The sequence below is a fragment of the Mirounga angustirostris genome, unplaced genomic scaffold, assembly GCF_029215605.1.
Source record: "Mirounga angustirostris isolate CCGP_5_RB_7025 unplaced genomic scaffold, mMirAng1.0.hap1 SCAF_2, whole genome shotgun sequence".
NCBI classification, from domain to species: domain Eukaryota; kingdom Metazoa; phylum Chordata; class Mammalia; order Carnivora; family Phocidae; genus Mirounga; species Mirounga angustirostris.
In genome coordinates this window covers 4,441,871-4,462,909 of record NW_026991710.1, presented here as the reverse complement: position 1 = coordinate 4,462,909, position 21,039 = coordinate 4,441,871, and the positions used below count along the sequence as shown (strand labels likewise).

General features: G+C 48.5%; 1 protein-coding gene across 7 annotated transcripts in view; it reads left to right on the top strand.

The window, feature by feature from the left end:
* The first annotated feature begins 384 nt into the window (after positions 1 to 384).
* The window catches only part of KIAA0232 (KIAA0232 ortholog), an 87,379-nt gene continuing 66,724 nt past the window's right edge, over positions 385 to 21,039 (top strand). For 4 of the 7 annotated variants that reach the window (XM_045881525.3, XM_045881523.3, XM_045881520.3 and 1 more), the window contains exon 1: positions 386 to 592. The gene's annotated coding sequence lies outside the window, so the exon portion shown is untranslated. Of the gene's footprint in view, positions 593 to 12,149; positions 12,531 to 13,206; positions 13,328 to 21,039 lie in introns of those variants that run through there. The other 3 variants (XM_064584240.1, XM_064584242.1, XM_045881524.3) reach the window with 3 other exon arrangements.

Here is a 21,039-nt window from a genome sequence, read left to right as displayed (position 1 = left end):
GGGGGGCAGACAGGTGGAGCTTGCGCCCGGAAAGGCGGGGGCTGCACCGGGCGGCGGGTGGGGCGGCGCAGGGCGAGCCGCGCGGCCCCCGCGGGGTCTAGGGGCCGGGCAGGGGCAGCCGCGGAGTTCAGGGGCTCTCGCCCAGAGCCGCCCGCGTGCCCCCTCCGCAGGGGGCGTCTGTCCTCCGACGGCCCGCACGTGGGGTGGGCTCCCGCGGGCAACCCTCCGCCTGCCGGCGGCGCCCAGCGCCCGCGCCGGGCCGCGGGGCTCGGCCTAGCCCGGCGCCCTCGGCCCGCCCACTGGGCCGGCCGGCCGGCCGGAGGGGCGGGGCGGGGCCGGCGCTGACGTAATCCGGCGGCTGGGCGGAAGGATATGGAGCGCGCCGGGTTGGCGGGGCGCTGAGGCCAGTTGCCGGGTAACGGAGCGGGGCGGCCGCGGCGCGCCGCCTCCCGCCCTCCGCCGAGTGGCGCCGGAGCCGCCGCCGCTTTACGTAAGGCGCAGGCCAGGGCCGCCGGCGCTCGGCAGCCGCTTGGAGCCCTCGCCGCGAGAGGAGGCGCCGCCGCCGGCCGCCGCGCCGCCGGCCACTCGGCAGGTACGGCGGGCCGGGGCCGGGGCCCGGGCCGGGGGCGGGGCGCGTGGCCGCAGGCCGGGCCGGCCGCCGCCGCGGAGGGGCCCGAGGCCGGCCTGAGGGAGGCTGGGCTGCCCCGGCAGGCGCGCGGCTTCCGCGGGCACCCGGCCGGGCCCGGGGCGTGCGGCGGGCCGGGGTCCGGAGGCGCCCCCTCCCGCGCCGACCCCCGCGGCCGCGCGCCGGGCGCGCTGGGGCCGGACGATGAGTCCGCACAATGGGCCGGTGCCGCCGCGCTGGGAGCGGCTCGCGGCGGGGAGGCGAGGCGGGGCGCGGAGCCCGGGGGCGGGCGGCGTGCGGCGGCGGGGCTCCCCAGCGGCCGGCGGGTGGGCGCTCCCCGCGCCGCCCTCGGCCCGCGCGCGCCTCCGCCCCTCCCCTCCAGCATTGTCCTTCGGGGGCCCGGGCGGGGAGACCGCCGGCGGGGGAGGGGCCGCGCGGGGCGGGGCGGGCGCTGACTGACGGGGGCGCGGGCCTGTGGCGCGGGGCGGGCGGGGCGCGGGGCCCCGCGAAGGTTACGGCCGCGGGCGGGAGCTGCGGGCCCCGGAGTCGCGGGCTCCGGCGCGGTGTGGGGCTCGCGCGGCCGCGGCGGCCTTGCGGAGCCCCCCGCGCCCCCCGGCTCGGGATTCGGGGCTGTCGCGTGCGAAGGGCCGCCTGCTGCCCGAGGGCGTACCGTGACAGGTGACAGGGCCTGCGAGCTCCGGGAGCAGACCCCCCAGTCGCGGCAGAACCCAGTGTGATTTCTCTTTCGCCGCCTTTCAGTGTGGGGCTTCTGTGGGCGAGGTGTAGAGACTTAACCTAGGAGAAGGTATAGGAGATGAAGCGGGGAGGGGATGTGCGCTTCCTTGGAATGATTTAATTGTGATTCCTGCTAGCAATTACCTGGGTTGGATACTTGGCTTCATCGTCCCAAGTTTCTAAGAATGGGTTTTACACCTCTGGGCCTTTGCTTGTTTAAAGAAAAGAAAAGAAAAAAAACCCGGTGGTAGAAGATGGGTGAGGGGGTGGGGGCAGGCAGTTTTGATAATAGAGGGGGTGATGCTGTGGATAAAGCTATACAGTCAGATCCCCAAGCTACATTTCTCCTAAGCAGTGTGAGACCCGGGCAGAACTCCTTGACCGTTTCGTAGACTCTGCACTTAAAGCGGGGGAATCTACCTACCAGTCTGCATCCTGAAGGTCAAATACTCTGTCATTCGTTCTTTTGGATCGATCCATTCTTAAATGGGTGTCAGAGAGCTTTTTATGCCATTTCTTTGTGACAAAAACCATTTCCAAAATTGTGCCTTTGCACACCTTTAGGTAAGCTCTTTGCAATCATGACTTACTGTATATCCTAGATGGAATCGCTGTACTTGCTAAATAATGAATTTTTAATTATCTCAAAAGTTAGTTTACTTCTTCAGTTTGGGCACATCTGTCAGTTTTCATGTTTGCCAGTTTGGCCACTGGAACATTGAATGGAGGGGAGAATACTACTCTTAAGTATCTAAATCCATAGGGAGTGGAATTAGAGGGTTTTTTTTGTTTTTTAAAGAAAAGTACAGGTTTTTAACATGGCATAAACATGAAAGAAATCTGTAATTATTTTAACGGTAATTAGCTTACTTGTTACACAAGCTGCCAACATTTCGGAAAATTATATGGATTTTTAGCACTTCTTAATGGTATATTTAGCGTTTCTCTAATAGTATATATACCTTTACTTCAAAACCAGTAGGATTGTTTTTTATTTTGCATAGTGTGCCTTTTCTCCCTGTTTTAGCAGCATTTGACTTGGAGCAGTTAATGGCCTCTCAGTCAGTTTTCTGGTCTGTAAAATGGAAGGAATGATGATACCTGTCCCACAGGGCGGTTGGGGTGATCAGGTGATGGGGAGATGTGAAATAATTCTGTCAACAGCCCTCTGCTTTTAAAATATTAGATTAGTGGTAGTTTGCAAAGCCGCAAATTCCTCTCTTGGCTGATGCTCTCTCTTTAGACTCCTCCCCACCCCTTCCTGTGCACACTTTGCCTGGCTGCCAGAGTCCTCTGTCCTAAACACAGATCACATTTTGCCAGTCTTTGGCTCAGAAAGCTAAGACTGCCTGTTGTTTGGAGCCTAGATTCCAGACCCACCAGCATCACATTCAAGGCCCCTCATTGTGGCTCGAATCATCGCTAAACTTTACCTGTCTGCTCTGTCACCTTTCCACACTGTCCCACTGAATGGGAGTATGCTCAGTTCTCTGAATGTGCCCACCTACTTCCTTCTTTGCTTATATCCTTTTCTTTGATTGCAGTGCTCTCACTCCCACCCTCTCCGGGTTTTTAAAAGTCCCCACCCGATTTTATGTCCTCTGGAGCCCTTTAGAAACCTTGTCAATGTGAATTATTCATTGCTGCAGTCATAACCCTCTCTTTTGCTTTCATCATTACTTATGTCACCTTGCATTGTGTATGTGAAACTCTGGCTGTGGTGGCCATACCATTGTTTTACTCCCAACACCTTGCTCAGGCTCTTAAACATTAAAGTGTTCAAATGTGTGCTAAATAAAGTCAAAATCTGTCATCCACCTTGTGGTATATTATTATGATCAAGTATTTTAATAACAAATGTAAGAGTACCAACCACAGTGTTCGAAATGCAGTTTTACTACATTGAAGTATCTAATACTTAGAATATTTCTTTTTCATTGTGTTTGATGTCTCACATAATACCAGGTGGGATTTTTATACAAAGTAGAAACAAATACTTCTCTCATCTGTGTCTAAACTTCCAGGGTCCATGAGCCTGCACTGCTGACTGGGAAGTCCCTCTCTTGGGTAGAGGGAACCAGAGCACAAGTTTTAAAATATGTTTTTTTAAAGATTTTATTTATTTATTAGAGAGAGTGAGAGAGCGCAGGAGTGGGGAGAGAGAAGCAGATTCCTGGCTGAGCAGGGAGCCTGACGTGGGGCTCCATCCTAGGACTCTTAAGATCATGACCTGAGCTGAAGGCGGACGCTTAACTGTCTGAGCCACCCCGGCGCCCCAAAATATTACTTACCTTCGAAATAAAATTGCACTCACAGCAGATTAAAGCTTTTTTTTTAGCTTTTTTTTTTTTTTTTAAGATTTTATTTATTTATTTGACAGACACAGCGAGAGAAGGAACACAAGCAGGGGGAGTGGGAGAGGGAGAAGCAGGCTTCCCACTGAGCAGGGAGCCCGATGCGGGGCTCCATCCCAGGACCCCGGGATCATGACCCGAGCCGAAGGCAGACGCCCAATGACTAAGCCACCCAGGAACCCCATAAGCTTTTTTTGTTTAAAGCTTTTTTTGGGGGGGGGGGGGAGGGACATTTGTTATACATATAAAAAGTTACTTGCTTTTTGGGAGGCTTATTTAAAGAACATTAGGCCTGGATTTGCAAGACTCGGGTTGGTGTGTCTTGGCTCATCTCTCACCCCCTGTGTCACAGTGGGCAAGTCGGTTAAATCTCTCTTGGACCTCAGTGTCTTTATTCTGTGAAATTAGAACAGTCTTGTCTGTGCTATTTTTGCTTTGCAGCGTCACTTAAAGTGGTTATACTTTGTGTGCGGCATGTCCTTGTTCAGATAGAAGCTAATAGGATGTCTTCGCCACACATTTGTCCTCCTCATTACCGTTTCCCAGGCTGGAAACTTGTTGAGTCTTCCGTGGCCTGACGAGGTTTTTACCAGGTCTGCCCCCCCCCCCCCCCCACGTCTCTTTTCCATCAGCCTTTTTCTCAGCGGTTCCCCTAGCCAGCCCTTCCGGTCCTCCTGTAGATTGTTACTGTAGGCCTGCTGATGGCCTCCCTTTCTCTGGTCTCCCTGGTCTTCCTGTGTTCTGTTACCAGAATTGCTCAGTGGGTAAATCAAATCCCATCATCCCCGCCCCCAGTATGCAATGCGGAGGTTCTCGGCATTTCCCCCGCATTCCGCCACACCTGAGGGATATGGCCTAGTTCTGTTGGTAGGCTTACTCCTACAAAGATTTTCACCTTAGAGACACTACCACCAGTTGTGCCTTAGTGATAGAGAAATCCTGCTAAGACCATTGCTACCTGGCCTCGTATAACTCTCAGCCCCGTCTCTACTGCCCCTCTCTTGCCACCTTGTAGTTCAACACTAGGCCTCTGGCCACTTTCCTGCTTGTTTTGTCCAGTTCCTTTACTCTGGAATGTCCTTTGTGCCTTTCTCTTCCTATCAGAATCCTTAATACTGGGAGCTTGGCTTAAATGCTTCTGCTTCCAGGAAAGAAACTTCTCCCTTGATTTTCAGAATTAACTCTTCGTCATTCTTCTCCCACACGGTGCTTGCCTGATGCCTCCACACTTTTTCTTTATGACATTTTGGTGTAGTCTTTACGTGGAGCCCTTTCCTGGATTATAAGCTTCTCGAGGGAAGAGCGGAAACCTTATCCATTGCTGATTCTTTCTAGTGTGCAGTGTGATCTTTTATGTAGTACTTGCTCATTAAATGCTTGACTGAATTAAGTCCGTCACCCTGCAGTCTCTGATTTCAGCAGAGGGGGTGTAGGGTAGGAATGGTTCCTCTGTGAGAGCTCCATGCGTGCATGCACGGGACACACAACACGGCCCAGCACATAGTAAGTGCTCAGGAAGCAGCAGCTGTTAGCCATTATTTTAAGCAGGTGTAGAAAACACTAGTGGTTGGGTAAGTTGATAGATTGTATATGCTGGTTTACTGTAGCAATGTTCACAGACTATTCCTGGGGGATCCTTCTAAGTGTGTGTGTAAAGAAAAAGTCCTCTGGGTTTTCCACCTGCAACCCTGTTCTTTCATTAGTTTGATAATAAACAGAAAAGTGAGTACTTCGTTGGAGAGGGCTCTTGCACAAGCAGATTAGTGACAGTGGTCCTAAATTATTCTGAAGACATGCAGACCTATCTGTAGGTGAGCCAGATTTTTTGCATGTGGCTTAAGAAAGTCAGTGGAAAATTGGGAATTGTCAAATTTCACACTGTGTTATTTTTCAGTAAAGCAAATGTTTTCATTTTAATCTTATATGTTTTATAATTATTAAATTATGGAATTTGGAGTGACTGTTGAAATTCTGATTTGGGTATTATCTCCAAAGCATTCTGGGTCACTAGGCTTTCCCATAGCTCTGTGTCTCTTCCTTTGGTCGTCACTGTTACCTCCTGGCTCAAGAGGGGGAAGCTAGGTGAGGAAAACCAGCTATAATTTTGAAATTTTTTGTTTTAAAGATTTTGTTCCCCCCGAAGATTTTACTTATTTATTTATTTGACAGAGAGAGACACAGGGAGAGAGGGAACACAAGCAGGGAGAGTGGAAGAGGGAGAAGCAGGCTTCCTACGGAGCAGGGAGCCCGATGCGGGGTCATGACCTGAGCCAAAGGCAGAAGCTTAACCAACTGAGCAATGCAGGTGCCCCAATTTTGAAACTTTTTTTTTGTTTTTTGAAATATTTTATTTATTTATTTGACAGAGAGAGAGCGCACGAGATAGGGGAGGGTCAGGGAGAAGCAGACTCTCCACCAGGCGGGGACCCCTCCACGGGACTCGATTCCAGGGCTCTGGGATCATGACCTGAGCCTAAGGCAGATGCTTAACCAACTGAGCCACCCAGGTGCCCAGTTTTGAAACTTTTTTTTTTTAAGATTTTATTTATTTATTTGACACACAGGGAGAGAGACAGCGAGAGAGGGAATACAAGCAGGGGGAGTGGGAGAGGGAGAAGCAGGCCTCCTGCAGAGTGGGGAGCTTGATGGGGGGCTCAATCCCAGGACCGTGGGATCATGACCTGAGCCAAAGGCAGATGCCCAACACTGAGCCACCCAGGCGCCCCCAATTTTGAAACTTTTTTTTTTTTTAAGATTTTATTTATTTATTTATTTGAGAGAGAGAGAGAGAGAGAGAGAAACAGCATGAGAGGGGAGAGGGTCAGAGGGAGAAGCAGGCTCCCCCCCGAGCCGGGAGCCCGATGCGGGACTCGATCCCGGGACTCCAGGATCATGACCTGAGCCGAAGGCAGTCGCTTAACCAACTGAGCCACCCAGGCGCCCCTGAAACTTTTAATTAAGTATTTAGTTACTATTTTTAAGTTTATATGCATTACTGATTGAAAGATGTATCCAGAAACTTTAAAAAGTGGTAACTGTTGGTTCTAACATAATATGGAATTCCCTACTTTGAGCAACATTGGTGTATGGGTTGATTGTTATTTAATTTACATTGACTGTATTTAGGATTATGAGCTTTTTAAAAAGAAGTCATTGAAAATGCATATATTCTTTTTTTTTTTTTTAAGGTTTTATTTATTTGTCAGAGAGAGCGCTTGAGGGGGAGTGGCAGGCAGAGGGAGAAGCAGGTTCCCCGCTGAGCAGGGACCCTGATATGGGGCTCCACCCCAGGACCCTGGGATCATGACCTGAGCCCGAGGCAGATGCTTAACTGACGTCCCGGAAATCTGTATATTCCTAATAAATCTCTTACAACCTGCCTCAAAGAATTGTGGATGACAGTATCGCAGTGGATGAACTGGTATCTGTATTAGAAATAATGGCTATAGGATAGTTAGTTTAATAATTACAATATGCTTGAGAATGTGCTACTTTTGTTTCTAGCTAGAGTTCTGAAGAAATGGGAGTTCTGTGAATACAGGCATTGTGTGTGTGTGTGTGTGTGCGTGCGTGCGTGCGTGCGTGCATTTGCTCCTCCCGTGACTGGAGGCGAGCCAGGCACTGTCTGCAGTCTTCATGGTTTCTGGCACAGGGGAGTGGTTACTCAGTACATAGTGAAATGAGTCCATCACCTATGGAGAAAAAAATCGTGGCGATAAATAAGTATAAGGAAATGTGCCTTAGTGCGTGTTCAGATTTAGTTTTTGGTGATGGTGATGCAGTTGTTATCTTAGTTAAGGTGGTGGAAAGTGAAGAGGGACTTCTTTTCCTTTTCAGCCAGGAGTTAGTTTCTAGCTCAGTTACATTTTTCAGAGTACCTTTGGAATCTTAATAGCCAGTGCCTAGCTATTTCAAAATTGTTTGTGCAGTTTGGGGATTTATTCAAGCCCTTAATTTAATTTAATTAATTAATTTATTTATTCAGTTACTGCTTTTTCTTAGGTGTCTGATTAACATTTTGCTTCTTAGCATCTTCTGTGAAGATTTTAATGGAGAGAAAGCTGAAATAGAATAGACACTTTTTAAATTCTTTTTTTGGTGGTGGTTATTTGCCACTGTTTTCCTTGGTTACCACCATAGATAATTGAGTACTGATTACATTTTTTTTTTTTTTTTGCTAGTACAGTAAAGGAGTTTCTTGTTTTTATAAATTTAAAAGCTTTTTTTAAAACTGTTAAAGTGGGGGTACCTGGCTGGCTCAGTCAGAAGAGCATGCGACTCTTGATCGTGTAGCTGTGAGTTCAAGCCCCATGTTGGGTATAGAGATTACTTAAGTAAATAAATATTAAAAAAAAAAAACCCGTTGAAGTATATTTTGTATGATTCATCAGAACACTGTTCTAGGAGCGTCTGGGTGGCTCAGTCCTTAAGCATCTGCCTTCGGCTCAGGTCATGATCCCAGGGTCCTGGGATTGAGCCCCGCATCGGGCTCCCTGCTCCGCGGGAAGCCTGCTTCTCCCTTTCCCACTCCCCCTGCTTGTGTTCCCTCTCTCGCTGTGTCTCTCTCTCTGTCAAATAAATAAATAAATAAATAAAATCTTTAAAAAACAAAAACAAAAACAAAAACTGATACTAAGGGGCGCCTGGGTGGCTCAGTCAAAGCGGCTGCCTTCAGCACAGGTCATGATCCCAGGGTCCTGGGATCGAGCCCCGCATCAGGCTCCCTGCTCAGTGGGAAGCCTGCTTCTCTCTTTCCCACTCTCCCTGCTTGTGTTCCCTCTCTCTGTCAAATAAATAAATAAAATCTTTAAAAAAAAAAAACAAACTTGGGCACCTGGGTGGCTCAGTTGGTTAAGCGACTGCCTTCGGCTCAGGTCATGATCCTGGAGTCCCTGGATCGAGTCCTGCATCGGGCTCCCTGCTCGGCGAGGAGACTGCTTCTCCCTCCCCCCTCTCATGTACACTCTCTCTCTCTCTCAATCTCGCTCTCTCAAATAAATAAATCTTTAAAAAAAAAAACCTGTTTATTTTTTTAAAATTATATGTTAAATCTAAAACAAGAGATTATAAGATGAAAAGTAAGTCTCCTCTTCACTCTCCTTCCCCTCCTGTACTCATCCTGTATTGAAAAAAACACTGATAAGTTTCTTGGATGTCCTAGGCAGAAAATATGCCAGTGTTTCTAAAAAATGGAGTCATTGTCGAGAGTGTTCTATTTTTTTATTTTTTAAGATTTTATTTATTTATTTGACAGAGAGAAACACAGCGAGAGAGGGAACACAAGCAGGGGGAGTGGGAGAGGGAGAAGCAGGCTTCCCGCTGAGCAGGGAGCCCGATGCAGGGCTCGATCCCAGGACCCTGGGATCATGACCTGAGCTGAAGTTAGATGCTTAACGATTGAGCCACCCAGGCGCCCCAGAGAGTGTTCTATCTTTAAGCAAACCCTGAACTTTGTATCTTGGAGTGCTTTCCATATCAGCACGTACAGATCTTTATGTACAGATCTACTTCACTGTGGTTTTTTTAATGTGCCTAGTATTCATTCCATTGTATGATTATGCCAGAATTTATTGAGCTAGTTGATGGGATGGGCTTCCGTGTTGCTGTGAACATTTTTTTAAAAGATTTTATTTATTTGTCAGAGAAGGGGAGAGAGAGAGAGAGCGAGAGAGAGAGAGAGAGAGAGAGAGCGAGAGCGAGCCTGCACACAAGCAGGGGGAGCAGCAGACAGAGGGAGAGGCAGGCCCTCTGCTGAGCAGGGAGCCCGATGCGGGACTCCATCCCAGTACCCTGGGATCATGACCTGAGTCGAAGGCAGACACTTAACCAACTGAGCCACCCAGGTGCCCCTGAACATTTTTTTTTTTAAAGGAAGATTTTTTTTTAAGATTTTATTTATTTGTCAGAGAGCACAGCAGGGGGTGCTGCCTTGATACTCTTAATAATTTTGATCAAGGGGCCTACATTTTCACTTCGCACTGGACCCTACCAATTATGTCAGTCCTGTAAAGGCTATTTATTTATTTATTTATTTATTATGGGGGGCTGTGTGTGGAGGGGGAGGAGAGAGAGAATATTTTTATTTTTATTTTTAAAGATTTTATTTTTCAACAGAGAGAGACAGCGAGAAAGGGAACATAAGCAGGGGGAGTGGGAGGGGGAGAAGCAGGCTTCCTGCTGAGCAGGGAGCCCGATGTGGGACTCGATCCCAGGACCCTGGGATCATGACCTGAGCTGAAGGCAGATGCTTAACGACTGAGCCACCCAGGCGCCCGGGAGAGAGAATCTTAAGCAGGCTCCACACCCAGTGTGGAGCCCAACGCAGGGCTTGATCTCACAGCCCTGAGATCATGACCTGAGCTGAAATCCAGTGTCAGATTCTTAATCAACTGAGCCACCCTGGCGCCCCAGTCCCATAAACAGTTTTTTTAAAAAGAAGCACCCCTCATCCTCATGCCTCCCTGTGAATGACCACCACTAACAATTTAGTTTATCAACTTGGAAACCTTCTGGAATGCATAATAAGTGCACATACATCATTCTTGAGTCTTCTTTTTTTTTTAAAGATTTTTTTTATTTATTTATTTGAGAGAGAGGATGAGAGGAGAGAGAGAGCACATGAGAGGGGGGAGGGTCAGAGGGAGAAGCAGACTCCCCGCCGAGCAGGGAGCCCAATGCGGGACTCGATCCAGGGACTCTAGGATCATGACCTGAGCCGAAGGCAGTCGCTTAACCAACTGAGCCACCCAGGCGCCCCTTTCTTGAGTCTTCTTAAAAACTACTAATTAAGTCTATGCAAACTCACTGTGTATTTTCTTGAAAAACTTTTAATGATCTCGAATGCTAAAACTTAAAAAAAATTCTTTAAAGGAGCTGTAAAAACAGCAATAGGAAGTTGGTACTGAACTGCAGTTTTAGATTTTGTATTGGTTTTGAAAGTGTGCTTTACTTGAAGCTTTAGGGAGACAATTTTAAGTTTCAGACTGTTAAGGTACTTATCTCTGGTATTTCATTTTCTAAAATCTAGTAAAATGATGGGGCGCCTGGGTGGCTCAGTCGTTAAGCGTCTGCCTTCGGCTCAGGTCATGATCTCAGGGTCCTGGGATCGAGTCCCGTGTCGGGCTCAGCGGGAAGCCTGCTTCTCCCTCTCCCACTCCCCCTGCTTGTGTTCCCTCTCTCGCTGTCTCTCTGTCAAATAAATAAATAAAATCTAAAAAAAAAAAAAAAATCTAGTAAAATGAATCCTAGCCCATCACAGGCAAGTCAGGAATGAAAATAAAGTTTAACCATCAGTTAGGCTCAATTGAACAGGGGATCACTAGTGGGTATATAGGATTATTGGGGGCTTTATTTAGTTAAAAAGTGGTCAGAATTCTTGGTGATAGGGAAAGGAGTCTTAGAAACGGCTACGCAGAGTGGGTAAGGAGGAGAGTGAGCCCACCTTGTTTGGCAGCTCCTAACCGGCAGGCCCAGCGTGAGGGACCTCAGGTAAATTCCTGTATCCTGACAACCCTGCAGAGATGTGGTATCTTCTCCATTTTATAAAGGGTCCAGCTGTGGCTCAGAGGCCTCAAGAAGCTTCCCTAAGGTTACAAATGATCTATGGCAGAGCTGGAGCCCAAATTTCTATCCTCGCAACTTAAAGTCCATTTTCTTTCCACTGCCCTACTCTTCCTGGAGGTTTATTTGTTCCCACAGTCCTTGTTGACTGCAATGTCCGAGGCACAGATGCTGCGATGCTTAGACATATGCAGGAGACTAGCCGGGGCAATTGTCGTGGAAGGGAGAGCGAGGGAGCAGGAGTGTGGAGGGGCAGCCTCTGACCCCTATGCCAGTGGGACCCTGTGCAGGGGTGCGAGGGGAGAAGGGACTGGGTGGGGTGGCTTCAGGCCCTTGCAGTTCTGAGAAAGGCTTGGCTGGGCTACTAGGGGATCTGTGACAGCCTGGGTGGCCAGGGTCTAGTACCTCCCCCTCCCCCCCAGCATTGCTGGCGGTGGCCGGATGTCCTTGCCCTGGTGACTCTGAATGTGTAGCCGTGGGAGGCTTGGGTCAGCTGGGCTCCCCACAGCAGGTTCTCCTGAAGGGCCGTGAGAGCAGGGCAGCCCCTGCTCACCACACACACGCAGCGCTGCTCTGTCCTGACAATATGAGTAAGCAAGTGGATGCAACTGTCAAATGAAAACTCCAGCCAAGAGGAAAAATAAAGCAGGAGACAAGGTCGTGTTGTATAGGGTGGACAGGGAAGGGCTTGAGCCGAGACCTGAAGGAAATAAGGGAGAGAGATAGGAGCTATTTGAGGAACAGGGCGTCATCCAGAGGGAGAGCAGAACAGGTGAAAGACCCTGATTCTGGCTGTGTTAGGAAGGGAGAACTGGGGGTTTGCTGGTGGGTTGGGTTTGGGATGTGAGAGGAGGATGAGGGGTCTGGATGATGCCATAGCTTTTGGCTTGAGCAGTGGAAGCAGGAGGTTGCCTCGGCTGACATTGGGAAGGTCTCAGCAAGGATGGTGGTGGTGAGAATTCAGTTTTTGTGGGTTTTTTTTTTTTTTTAAGACCTATTATAAGTTGAGATGGCCAATGAGACACCTGTCTAGTAGTTTGATGACTCTAGAATTCCGGGCTTCACGAGAGAAGCAGAACACAGTTTGGAGTAATCGCTACATAAGTGGTGTTTAAAACCATGGGACTGGAGATCAGCTAGGATCGTGCTGTTCAGTTAGCTAGCCACGGGCCATATGCGGCTTTTGAGCACCTGAATTGTGGATCGTTTGACTTGAGATGTGCTGTGTCAAACATACACCGGATTTCCAAGACTCGGTATGGGAAAAAAGAATATAAAATACCAATGATTTTTTACCTCAATTATGTTTGGAGTGATAATTTTTTTTTTTTAAGATTTTATTTATTTATTTGACAGAGCGAGAGAGCACAAGCAGGGGGAGCAGTAGGAGAGGGAGAAGCAGGCTTCCTGCTGAGCAAGGAGCCCAATGCGGGGCTCGATCCCAGGACCCTGGGACCATGACCTGAGCCGAAGGCAGATACTTAACGACTGAGCCACCCAGGCGCCCCTGGAGTGATAATATTTTGGATCTATTGAGTTAAATAAAATATATTACTAAAATTAATTTTACCCATTTCCTTTTTAATGTGGCTACTGGAAAATTTGAAATTGCATACTGGTGACTTACATTTTGCTATTGGATGGTGCTAATGGAGGAAGCCTGTGTTGGTAGAGAAGTCCAAGGACAGCCTGGAGAGCTGGCTGAGGAGGGGAGCTGGAGAAGGGGGAGGGGCGATAATAGTTGTGGTCTGTGGGCAAGTGAGCCTCACGAAAACTTCTCTAGAACTCGTGGAAAAGAATCAGAGGGCAGCTAGGCCTGGCCACTGTGCAGTAGATGGGCTTAGCTCTTTAGACTGGAACAGATCTTGGAGATAGTCTGGAGGATCAGGATCTTTCCCTGTAACTTCTTTTGTTTTTGGTTTTGTTTTAAAGTGAGTTTCATCAAGATGCGGATGCAGCCTGTTCAGTGAGAGCTTTGATGTAATGTGGCCTTTGCAGAAGAACCACAGTCGGAGAAAGCGCACACGTAGGAACTTTGACGCAGTTAATGCAGGCAGGTGACTCCAGTGACCCTCAAAACCTTGGTCTCAGGCTCTCTCCCACCTTTCAGCTTTTGCTTGATGCAACTCCCATAAGAATGTCTTAACCTCCCTTCAGCAGAGTACCTTTTAACACTCACTCAGGCCTAACCCAGGAGTGGTCTCAGCCACCCCGAGGGAGGGCTTTGTTCCCATCCCTCTTGTCATTCAGTTCCTTTGGTCAGCATGATCTCGTGCCCAGGCCGGGCCTGTCCTGAGCGGCTCCCAGAGACCGGGACCTGGGACCAGGCGGGGGCCCTCTGCTGACCCCAGGTGGTCGGCGCCACTCGGGGAGCTGCTGCTTCCTGCCTTGGTGGCTCTGTTGCTCCAGTATAAGGCAAAGATTTCTGCCCTTCCACGGGATACTTTTTCCCCCTACATTTCATTCTCCCATTTCCAAACACACATGCACATTTAGGAACAGTGTTTATAACCATTTTTCCTCTAGCTGTGGGGTAGAAACTGTCATGGAAATTGCAGCTCCTTGAGTAGACTTACCCAGGCCTTGCCAGGGCAGGCAAAGGAGTACCTTGAAAAGGATCAGGTAGCACCCTGCAGTCTGCCGTTGGCTAAAGTGGGGTCAGAGCTGGTCTCACTTTCCCTCTGGCTCAGGGTTCAGGTCTGTCAGCTTCTCAAAGTGTCTCTAGGTCTGTGGGGATGGTGAATAGTTGTGGCCAAACCAAAAGCTCTGATTAAGAAGGATATGGTAAATGCAGAGTAAAAAGGCTTTGCTTTGATCCTTTAAAATTCTGTGACAACAAGGCTGCAAGTTGGATGAGGGGTGAACAGCAGCTTCCTAGCTGGACCGCGGTGGCCCTGGTCTGCACCCGCCACGGGACCCGGGCCACGTTAAGTGTCTTAATCTGTAAAATGCAGAGGTTTGGTTTAGCTCTGTGTTTTCCATGCTGTGAGAGCCATGTCTGGCACAGAGCAGGTGCTCAAACGTTTATGGAATGAACAGATGAGTAAAAGGATTCTAGGCATGGGGCAGGAGTGGGTGGGGAGACGGGAGTTTGGGCAGTTCCCGTGCTCCTCACCTGTGCCCCTGGAACGTGTTTCAGGCGTCGTATTGGGATTTGCTTCTTTGAGAAATGTTTGAACGGCCCTAGATCAGGCGATGTCTCTGAGTATAAAGTCAGCATGCTCCCGACGCTGACGCCCGCCCATTCCTTTCTCCTCACTGTCCCGTCGCATATACTTCGGGAGGCGGAAGTTGCAGAAGCGGAAATGGGCCTTCGGTCAGGTGTAAGGTAGGAAGTGCTGCAGGAGCTTACCCGGGCTGCTGTAAGGACGTGCCACGGCCTGGGCAGCGGACACAGATGTATCCTCACGGTTCTGGAGGCTGCAAGTCTGAAAGGCAGCTGTCAGGAGGCTGGGCTCCTTCTGGAGGTTCTGTGGAAGGACCTGTTCTGTGCCTGTCTCTTAGCTTCTGGTGTTCCTCAGCTCGTATGCACCTCACTCCCCTCTCTGCCTCCGTCTGCATGTGGCCTCCTCTGTGGGTCTCTGTCCCCGTTTCCCTCATCTTGTAAGGGTATCAGTCATTGGGTTAGGGGCTGAACAGAGGTAGCTCGACCAGTGGTTAGAAGAGAGTGGAAAGGAGCTACTAATTGGAAGTGACTATGGTTCCTAGGACTTTGATTAGCATATCCATGTTCCTAAACCAGAGCGGAAATGTGGATTCTGGTTTATCTGCAGAGCAAATGGATGACGTGGGCCGTTGAGGATGATTTTTTCGAGCATGCATTGAAATCACATTCTCCTAGCTTTAGAATTACTAGAGAACATGCCACCATTGCTTCCCAGATGAAGCTGCTTTGTCACCCCCACTGTGTCTTGCATATTCACCAAATGGTGGTGGTTTCTGATATTTAAATACAATTAAGGGTCACTTGAATCTGATGGGCAGTCCGTTCCTCTCTGAGTCTCACAAGTTTGCGTCTTTGGGAAGTGGGTTCTCTGGAAAGCAGCCGTAGCAGGTTTGGGTTCGGAATGCTGATGTTGCTTAAGAAGTACCCGGGGGGGCAACACCTGTGTGGCACTGCCAGTTACGTGTCTGACTCCTGCTTTTGGCTTGGGTGTGAGATCGAGCTCCGTGTGGGACTCTGTGCTAAAGGTTCCCTGCCCCCCTCGCATGTTCTCTTTCTCTCTCTCGCTTTTCTTAAGATTTTATTAATTTATTTGTTAGAGAGAGAGCAAGTACAAGCGGGAGGAGAGGAAGAGGGAGAAGTAGGCTCCCCACCGAGCGGAGAGCCCGATGCGGGGCTTGATCCCAGGACCCTGGGATCATGACCTGAGCCGAAGGCAGACGCTTAACGACTGAGCCACCCAGGCGCCCCTCTCTTTCTTTAAAAAAGGTCTTAAAAAAAGGTCCCTGGAACAATAGCTCACTCTCAAAATTTTGGGGCTTATTTCATGTGAATTTAAAATTCTTTAAAATTTAATCCTACCTTCCTTTCCCCCCATTTGAATTTGTCCTGCTTTGATGATTTGAAGGACTCCTGAAGGGGGATCCTTGGTCAAATGGGACTACCCGAGAGCAGAATGTAACTCCTGGACAGCCGGAGTTAGGTGCAGACCATTGCTGCTCAAGTCCTCCCCTTTGGGGCCAGAAGGACCCCTTTTTTTTTTTTTAAAGATTTTATTCATTCATTTGAGACACAGAAATACAGAGAGAGAGAGCATGAGCAGTGGGAGAGGCAGAGGGAGAGGGAGAAGCAGACTCCCCGCCGAGCCAGGAGCCCGATGTGGGGCTCGATCCCAGGACCCCGGGACCATGACCCTAGCGGAAGGCAGATGCCCAGCCATCTGAGCCACCCAGGCGCCCCCAGAAGGACCCTTTGGGTGGTTGCAAGTTGTTACCAATCTGTGGTGGTGAGGAGCTTGACTCTGGAGTTAGCTTAGCCTGCTTTCAGATCCAAACTCTTCCTCTTTCTTGCTGTTTGGAGAAACAAAGTTTCTGTTCTGAGTTTCCATGTCATCATCTGTACAAAGGGAATATAATAACGGTGTCTACCTCATGGGGTGTTCGAATGCAGTGAGCATGCATATAGAACACTTTGGTGGTAAATTCCATAAACATAAGCTGCTGCTTCTGTCGCTGGAGGAGAAACAAAATTATGCTATAAGAAAGGAAATACCTCCAGTCACTAACCCTAGACCTAGGTGACTGAGCCGCTATAGCTATGATCTTAGCAAACTGTAAGTAGAAGGAAATGTTCCTAGCCAGTAAAGGATGTCTACAGAAAACCTACAGAGAACATCAGTTTTAATGAGGAAGTGTGGAAACATTTCCTGTATAGGACAAAGGACACCCTGCTGATACTACCTGCTGAGGGGACGCTGGGCCAGCACAGCCAGAGAACAGCACTGACCTGCCCAAGGATCGCAGCACTAGAAACAGAAAATTGTTGTCATCTGCAGATGTTGATTCTGTATAAAACCTAGGAGAGTCTGTGACCTAGTATCTAGGAATAAATGTGTGTGCTGAACATGAAAACTTACTTGAAAGATCTAGGGGGAGACCTAAATAAATGGAGAAATGGTCTTTGTTCATAAATGGGAAGACTCTGTAGTGTAAAGCGGTCTGTTTTCCTCAAATTGATCTACATATTTAATGCATCTCCAATTAAAACCCCAGCAGGGTTTTTCACAGAATGTGGTGGCTGATCCTAAAATTATAAGAATGAAAAAAGGGCCAAGCACAGGGAAGACACTGCTGAGGAAGAGTCTCGATACCTTGTGTAAAAGTCTGGTAGTTCAGACAGTGTGGTGTTGGCGTGGGGATGAGTTATGTTAAGCACAGCAGAGAGCCCCAGACAGACGTGTGGTTATGTGGACTTGGGTCTGGTAGAGAAGTGCAGTTACAGATGGGGATGGAGGGCTGATCCATTAGTGACGCTGGCACAGTTGGTTTTCCGTGTAGAAGAACACGCAATTAGGTGTGTGCTTCACTAATTCTAAATACAGGTATCTCGTAGATGGATTAAGAACGTGAATGTTTTCTTAGATTTTACAAGGTTGCACTGTGGTGAACGAACCCCCAAATCTCAGTGGCTTAAGCACCAGACAGCTCTTCGTGGCTCACATCACACGTTGGCAGCCTTGAGTTCATTGCTGCGGTGGCCTTCCAGGTGTCTTCTCGTCCTGAGACCCATGCTGAGGAAGCGGTCCCGTCTGGGTCCTGTTCTTCCTGTGATAGCAGAAGAGGCCAGGCGTAATCCAGTGATCACTTTTAAAGCTGCATGGACATGGTGTAGGTCATGTCCACTGTGGTCCACTGGCCGCGCCAGTCACAGGGAGCAGTACAGGGACGTGTCCTCAGCCTTCAGGGAGGCACCGCCAGGACATTTGTCACCTGGGCAACTTGGTAAAATGGAGATTCTGATTCAGTGGGTCTGCGTAAGATCTGACATAAAATCTGCCACCACAGTGACCATCTCCCCTCCTAAGCCCTATCCTCCATTGCTCTTGTAGTAAAGGTCTCAGATCCTTGGGTGGGGGTGGGGGTGGAGAATTGGTTTGTAGGCAGTGATTTCTGCATAAATTACACCGGTCTTTGACCTTGTCTGTGAGGGGCTGAAACATGAATGTTCAGGGATCCATAAAACAACTCTGGGCCCAAATCACTCCTGTGGTTCTAGTTACTGGTCGTTAGGTAACACCTGAAAGATGCATCTGGATGAGATTCCTCTCATTTATCAGGTATTTCTAGGGATTATTACCTTTTTTCCCAGAGTTGTCTGATTTCATATTCACTGGAGTAGAATACTTATTACTAACCCCTGAATTAAATATTTCATGTGATAGAGAATTTGACCAGAATCTATAAGAAAAGCATAGTAATCAACTTTATATTTAACAGGAGTCATTTGAAAGGTGACTTTTATGCATGTTCAGTGTTTGGATACTTAACTATTTTTGTTTATATCCTTTTCTCAGCTGTGCATGTATATTTCTATTGAATGCCTATGTCTGCTACTTTTTACTTTATATTTACCTTTGTAATATTTGTCATTTGAACATATCAGTGAAATTTTAAAGAGTTTTGACCTCTATAGATCTCTACAGATGGTCATGCCAGTCTATTTTTGGAGGAGAATGTTTTTTTTTTTTTTTAAAGATTTTAAAATTTGGGGGCACCTGGGTGGCTCAGTTGGTTGAGCATCTGACTTTATCTCGGGTCATGGTCCCAGGGTCCTGGGACCGAGCCCTGCTTCGGGCTTCCTGCCCAGGAGGGAGCCTATTTCTCCTCCCTCTGCTGCTCCCCCTGCTTATGTTCTCTCTTGCTCTCTGTCAAATGAATGAATAAAATCTTAAAAAAAAAAATTTTTTTTTTAAGATTTTATTTATTTGCGGGGGGGGCTGGAGGAACCAGAAGATTCCTCACTGAGCCAGGAGCCCAACGTGGGGCTCAATCTCATGACCTTGAGATCATGACCTGAGCTGAAATCAAGAGTCAGACTCTTAACTGTGCCACCCAGGTGCCCTGAGAAGGGATTGATTGATTGATTGATTTAGATTTTACTTTTTTATTTGAGAGAGAGAGAACACAAGCAGGCGGAGGGGCAGACGGAGAGGGAGAAACAGACTGCTGAGCAAGGAGCCTGACTTGGGGCTCGATCCCAGGACCCTGGGATCATGACCTGAGCCGAAGGCAGACGCTTAACTGATTGAGCCACCCAGGTGCCCTTGAGAAGGGTTTTAATTAGTGTAAAATTCCAATCCAAAAATCTTTCACCTTTGTGTCGTACTTTGCTGGGTATTTTATTTTATTGTATTTTTTGAAACTATTATTATTTTATTGTTAAGGAGTCCACTTCTGTGACCGTCAAGAAGCCCAGGCTGGGTTAATAGTAACGAGCCCTGGAGGTAACTCCACCTGACTCTGGACTTGCTGGTTGTGAGCACTGTCTTCTCTAACTCAGCTGAAACCCAGGCTCATGAGGCCTCAATCCCTGCCTCCCTATTCCTGGAAGATGCTAAAGCCAGCTGTGTAGGAGTCTTTTTCAGAGGAGAAGACAAACCCTCTCCTTTGCTTTATGAGGCAGATAGCAACCCCAAAGCACAGACAGGTTGGGACCTGTGCAGACCGCTGGGTATTTTAAAGATTTTGTTTATTTTTAGAGAGCGGGAGTGCGTGGGCATTGAGGAGGTGGGGAGGGGGGAGGGAGTGTCCCAAGCAGACGGCGCTGAGTGCGGGGCTCAATTTCACGACCTCAAGATCACAACCTGCGTGGAAATCAAGACGTGGACACCTAACCGACTGTGCCACCCGGGTATCCCAGCCGCTGGCTATTTTAAATATATTTTTGGTAATATTGCATTAATAATATAAATACTTTAAAGTATTTATATTTTAGGTCTTTAGGAATATCACCGATGTAGGGAGAATTCCATAGATAAACAGTCATATTAATGCTACTCTACTTGCCTCTAGGAGTAGTGGGGCTTCTCAGCATGTTTCTCAGATTCAGGGATGCCTCAAAGTACACTTAAAATCAGTAGCTTTTCTTTTTTAAAGATTTTATTTATATATTTGACAGAGACAGTGAGAGAGGGAATACAAGCAGGGGGAGTGGGAGAGGGAGAAGCAGGCTTCGCACTGAGCGGGGAGCCCGATGCAGGGCTCCATCCCAGGACCCTGGGATCATGACCTGAGCCGAAGGCAGATGCTTAACGACTGAGCCACCCAGGCGCCCCAAATCGGTAGCATTTCTAAATTTTTTAGCAGCTGTACTTGACCCTCAGCAAATGTTCATGAACTACAGGCACTTCTCAGTTAGCTTGCCCTCCCACCAGCCCCTGGAGCATGCCCTCTGAGCGCCATACTTGGCCTTCTGTGCTGTGGAGCCACTGGCCTGCTTGCTGAGTTTCCTCCCGGTGGTGGCTCTGCCGTTAACATCCTATAAGATCTCTGGCTTTTGAGCCACTACAGAACAGCTTGGTGGTTTTGTGCAGTGGAAATAAGCCCAGGATCATTTCAATGGCTGTAAGCACCTCCTTGACACCCTAGGTGCTTGCCTTGCTGTTGTGCCTATGACAGGCGCTGGTGTGGATGTGGTGTGCGCTGAAGGCACTGAATGCCGACACAGCTCCTTGAGTGTATGTACTCCAAGATCATAAATGAGGACGGAGGTGTGCCTAGGAGAAAGGGGGAAATCTGGAAGGTTCTGATCCCACGTCAAAAGGAGTTCTGACTGACGTACTGTATAGCACAATATAATTTATGCGGATTTTTAAAAGAAAAATAAAGGGGGCACCTGGGTGGCTCAGTTGTTAAGCATCTGCCTTTGGCTTAGGTCATGATCCCGGGGTCCTGGGATCGAGCCCCAGGTCGGGCTCCCTGTTTCACGGGAAGCCTGCTTTTCTCTCTCCCACTCCCCCTGCTTGTGTTCCCTCTCTTGCTATGTCTCTCTCTGTCAAATAAATAAATAAAAAATCTTGGGGTGCCTGGGTGGCTCAGTTGGCTAAGCGACTGCCTTCAGCTCAGGTCATGATCCTGGAGTCCCGGGATCGAGTCCCGCCCGCATTGGGCTCCTTGCTCAGCGGGGAGTCTGCTTCTCCCTCTGACCCTCCCCCCTCTCATGCTCTATCTCATTCTCTCTCTCAAGTAAATAAATAAAATGTTTTTAAAAAGTTATTTATTTATTTATTTAAAAGATTCTATTTATTTATTTGACAGAGAGAG